Below are 5,930 nucleotides of genomic sequence, written 5' to 3'. Positions count from 1 at the left end.
TTTCTGTCTTAACTCTTGCCAGCAGCCCTCCTTGCTTTACGTTACCATATAGGTTCATGCTACTGGAGACAACTCAGGTAGCTTTGTTTTCTAAACAGTTTAAAAATTGTGATACCTTGCCTGAGTCTTTGGTCTCATCGTGCTAACCTTGTAAATATTGAATGGACATTTATTATTACTAGAGATTATAAAGATTGTCACACTATCCTCCCAGAATGTTCAAAACCTTTTACATTTGTTTAGCACCCTAGGGCATAATAGTACTAAGTATGTTATAGGTTTTTTTTGTTTGTTTGTTTTTTTGTCTTATTGTTTGAGGCCAGAGTGAGTGTGAAGGATCAAACCCAGGGAAGGCCTCAGACATGCAAGTCCTGTTATATCCACTGAGCATACTTCCTAGCGTCTCATCCATTCTTTTTTTCATGCTTTCCTTTTTTAGACTTACGAAACAAAATGGGAGAGAGGACCAGAGCACTGCTTAGCTCTGATTCAAGGTGGTGCCAGGAATTAAGCCTGCAACCACTGGGGCTTCTCTACAGGCCAGGCTGTGTCCGGAGTCCCTTAAGTTTTCTAACTATAATGTAGCATTCTGTCCAAAGGTAACTAGACTCTTGTTATTATAAAGGAGAAATTTCTTCCTTTGAGATAAAATCAGTATAAGAATTCAGCTCTACTCACCATTAGCATAAAATATGGATTGTCAGAAAAGACACGACTCATTTTTACAGAGAAAACATGGGGGTGGTGCACTCAGTTAAGTACCAAGGACACGTGCCCACCTGCAGTGGGGACACTTTCTAAGCAGTGAAGCAGGCCTGCGGGTGTCTCTCTCCTCCTCCCCTCTGTTTCTCTCTGTCCAATCAAATAAAATGATAGGAAAAAAGAAACAAAACAAACAGGGCCCAAGTGTGTCATTATTTTTCCAACAGCCCAATTGTTTCAGCAGCCAGGGAGGTGGCTTATTGGCATATAGTGTGGCACTTGAGTACGTGATGACTAGGGTTTGCTCCCCAGGACTATATATCCCTGAGTGGCATTCTTGTTTTATTCTATAAAACTCTTTTAAAAAGGTCCCAAGTTCAATCCCCAGCAGCACATGTGCCAGAGTGATGTCTGGTTCTTTTTCTCTCCTCCTACCTTAGAAATAAAATCTTTAAAAATATGTATTATATTTATGTATTGGATAGAAATATTGAAATTGAGAGGGAAGTGAAAGACAGGCACCTGCAGCCCTGCTTTACCACTTGCAAAGCTTTCCCCCTGCAGGTGGGGACCCGGGGCTTTAACCAGGTGCACCACCACCTGGCCCTTAATTTTTTTCTTTTTTATTCCAGGAACTATCAAGTTGTGTGTGCAAGCATTAAGCCCCAGCAATAACCCTGGTGGCATAAACAACAAAAAAACAAACCACCAAAGCTTGTCAGCATGTATTATAAACAATGTTTCAGACCATAACACATCTGACATCACTCTTAAAAAGGTAGGAGGTGGTACAATGGAGATAAAGCATTGTACTCTCAAGCAGGAGGTCCCGAGTTCACAGCAGCACATGTGCCAGAGTGAGTCTGGTTCTTCCTCCTTTCTCATTAATAAAATCTTTAAAGAAAAAAAAAAAAAAAAGGCAATACAGGGACCATGCAAGGTCTTGGTTCAAGCTCCCGGCTCCCCACCTGCAGGGGGGTCACTTCACAGGCAGTGAAGCAGGTCTGCAGATGTCTCTCCCTCTCTGAATTTCTCTTTGTCCTAGCCAACAACAAAATAGGACAAAATGGCTGCCAAGAACAGTGAATTCCTAGTGCAGGCACCGAGCCCCAGCAAGGCAAAGAAAAAAAAAGACCATTCGACTTGTTCCCACAGATCAACTAAGCTTTTCAATCCTGAAAGGTGGTTTTGTTTCAGATATTATTTGCTTTAAGCACTTAGTAACTTATTCAATGGAAAGCTTCCAAGGCCAAGGTTAAATCAGTCATCCACACGAGAAGATGGGGAATATGAACATACTTGGGAGACAGTTAACTCTTGGGAGGAAATTTCAGTGCTGAACAGTCAACTCAGTGTCCGATGGTGTCTGCAGAGCCAAGCTCCAAGCTTAAAACACTAGGATGACTCTACCTGGAGGTAGCTCCCTAATGCTAAAAGCAGACTGTTAAGCTGAAGCAATCTTTGTATTTAAATACACCGAACTAAACTTTTTGGTTTGTTTTTGCTGGAGGGGGACTTCATGCATGATTGTGCTTTTTTCACTCAGTGATGGAGCAGTGCTGCAGGCAAACTCATTTATGGACTTTCTTTTCATCAAAAGAACTGGGTAGGGGAAATAGCATAGTGGTCATACAGAGACTCACACCTGAGTCTCCAAAGTCCCTGGTTCAGTCCCCTCTACCACCACAAACCAGAGCTGAGCAGTGCTCTGGTGGAAGGAAAAAAAACACACAAAAAACTGAACTGAGTCTAAATGAATGTTGTAATATTAAGTTACATCTGAAAATGAGTGCTTAGAAACTAAACAAACAAGTAGCCTGGGAGGTGACAAGAGTAGATTAAATGTTGGACTCTGAGGTCTAAGGTCCCTAGTTTTGTTCCCATGCATTGCATGTGCCAGTTGTATTCTGGTTCTCTCTTATTTTACCTCTCATAAACCAATAAAATCTTAAGAAGTGTTTCAGTGGTGGTCATTTTAGTCTCCATTTAATATATAAAATGAAGTTCAACTAAGGAGAGTGGAACGACACCTCAGGTAGTGATGCTATTAACACATTAATAAACTCCCTTTTTATCCACTGCACCACCCCCTGGACCATTAAACTCCCCTTTTATATAACTATGACATCTTGGATGAGAGGCCTATGATCATGTGACTGCAAACTACCAAAACACCGTCTTCAGTGGCTATGGAGATGGCTCAGTGGACAACATATGACTTATATGAGACCTTCAGTTTGGTCCACATACCTCATATGCTGGAGCTGTGCTGTTTTTTTTTTTTTTTTTTAACCAGAGCTGTTCAGTTGGTTTACAGGTTTATGGTGGTGCAGGGGATTGACCTTGGAACTTTGAAGCCTTGGGCATGAAAGTCTCTTTACATAACCATTATGCTATCTCCCCTGCCTCTGCATATAACTTGTTTTCAGTAGCTACCTTTCAAGAAATGTTCAGATACTTACTCAAGTGGTCAAGATGTGTTGTACTAGTTGTATTTGTAGACATTTAACACCTCTGCATGCATTTGTGGCTTTATCTCGAGCAAAATTTATCCTCAAATCAAGAAATAATCAGGATAGTATAATGTTGATGCAAACAACTCATGCCTGAGGCTCTGAGGTCCCAGGTTCAGTCCCCAGCACCACCATAAGCCAGAGCTGAGCAGTGCCCTGGTCTTTTATCTTTCCTATTTTTTTAATCGTGTAATAGTGAAGGAATCCCAGGACTGACGATGAAGTAGCCTCCAGAGGTTGAACCTAAAGCTGTTGGGGAACAGGAACTCATTATAGACATATATAATGGGTGACTGACAGGTGAGAAAGGAGACACCATTAGCACCAGAACTACTGGTAAAGCCTTCTCCCTGCAGTAGTTTCCACCTGGTCCCTGTGGTGGCCCAGTGCTTAAACTTACGTCCTTGCACATAATGTGCGCACAACTGTGTGTGAGCCACTTGATGGCTTCCAAGCTTTTTATTTTCTGTAGCAATCTTTTTTTTCAGTGTTGATTTATTTATTGAATAGAGGCAGCCAGAAATTTCGGGGAAAGGGAAGATAAGAGACAGAGAAACCTGCAGCACTGCTTCACTACTTGTGAAGCTTTCCTCTTGCAGGTGGGGGCCAGGGGCTTGAATCCCAGTCCTTGAGCATTTCAACATGAGCATTCAACCAGGTGCACCACCACCCAGCCCCCAAGCTTGTTATAATAAAATAGCTTGTGTTAAAGTATTCAGCATAGGGTCAGGGCAGTGGTGCATTCCAGTAAGCACCCACCAATATTATTATGGACAAGGACCGAGGTTCAAGCCACTTCTCCCCACCTGCAGGGGGAACACTTTACAAGTGGTGAAGCAGGTCTGCAGGTCTTTTTCTATTGCCCCCCTCCCCTCTCAATTTCTCTGTCCTATCAAGTGTAATAGAAAGGAAGGGAGGAGGAAAATATGCCCACCAGGAGTGGTAGATTCATAGTGCTGGCAGTAACCATGGTGGCAATAAGAAAAAAAAAAAAATTCAGCTTAGGTCCGGAGCAGCAATGTGACCATATTGGTTCACATCGTGGTTTGTGATCCGGTTAAGCACCTCATTGTTTACCCAATGAGCTTTTACATGTTAGTTGACTTTGGCCAAGCCCATCCTGTTCACTGTTTGCATAGCCTGACCAGACTGGACAACTTTGGGGCTTGACCCTGGGATATATGCCCATTGTTTGAATTGCTGCTTTAACCCTTAGCTGCAGACGAAAGTTGAAAGACAACTGATTCCTTAGTCTCCTCCTCACCACTTACCAAGTGAATTAAGGTTTGTTTCCTTGATTGAAAGAGCACCTGTAATTAAAAGTAGCCCACTCAAAATTAAAAAAAAAAAGGTGGTGGTGGAATAGTTCACTTGGGTAGTGCATCACATTGCTATGTGCACGACCCAGGTTCAAGCTTGGCCCCACTGCAGAGAAAGAAGCTTCTGTGCTGTGGTCTCTTTGACACACACACACACACCCTCACTCCTAAAAAAAAGAAAAAACAACTATGTACCCATCACCTATTCTGCAGTAAAGAATCACTATAAAGATCTGAGATTTATATGTATTCAAGAAGGAAGAAAGGCTTTTTGTGTGACTGGTTTTGAAAACTTACCGCCTCCCTCTTTCTTCACCTCCAGGGTTATCACTGGGGCTTGGTGCCTACACTACAATTCCACTGCTCCTGAAGGCCATTTTTTCTCTTTTGTTGCCCTTGTTGTTATTTTTTTTAAGGTAGTTGTTATTTTTGTTTGTTGTTTTGTTTGTGCTCAGCTCTGGTTTATGGTGGTGCAGGGGATTGAACCTGGGACGTAATGAGAGTCTCTCTGCATAACCATTATGCTATCTATTCCCACCCAGGAAAATTATTTTCAATAGTTATGGGTCTAGTACCCACTCAAGTATACACAGTGCCAATAAGGAAACATTTCCCGCTTGTACCTCTCACCAGATAATGCCTTAAAACCATGTACTTAGGGACCTGGGAGGTGGTAAGGGAATAGTGTTGGGCTCTCAGGCATGAGCTCGAGTTTGATAGCCAGCTTTGAATGTGATACCCTGGTTTTCTCTCCTCATATAAATATTAAAAATAAAATAACCGGGAGTCGGACAGTAGCGCAGCGGGTTAAGCGCAGGTGGCACAAAGCGCAAGGACAGGCCTAAGAATCCTGGTTCCAGTCCCCCAACTCCCCACCTGTAGGGGAGTCACTTCACAGGTGGTGAAACAGGTCTGCAGGTGTCTTTCTCTCCTGTCTTCCCCTCCTCTCTCCATTTCTCTGTCCTATCTAACAACGACAACATCAATACCAACAATAATAATTGCAACAGTGGGAGTTGGGCGGTAGTGCAGCAGGTTAAGCCCACGTGGCGCAAAGCGCAAGGACTGGCGTAAGGATCCCGGTTCGAGCCCCCAGCTCCCTACTTGCAGGGGAGTCGCTTAACAGGTGGTGAAGCAGGTCTGCAGGTGTCTGTCTTTCTCTCCCCGTCTTCCCCTCCTCTCTCCATTTCTCTCTGTCCTATCCAACAATGATGACATAACAATAATAACTACAACAATGAAACAAGGGCAACAAAAGGGAAAATAAATATTAAAAAAATAATTACAACAGTAAAAAACAAGGGAAAATAAATATAAAAATAAATAAAATAACCACAGGTGTTGGTGTACTTGGTAGAGTGCACAGGTTACCATGCACGAGAACCCTGTTCAAGCC

Source organism: Erinaceus europaeus, chromosome 12 (assembly GCF_950295315.1).
Source record: "Erinaceus europaeus chromosome 12, mEriEur2.1, whole genome shotgun sequence".
NCBI classification, from domain to species: Eukaryota; Metazoa; Chordata; class Mammalia; order Eulipotyphla; family Erinaceidae; genus Erinaceus; species Erinaceus europaeus.
Note: the sequence above shows the minus strand (reverse complement) of the source record.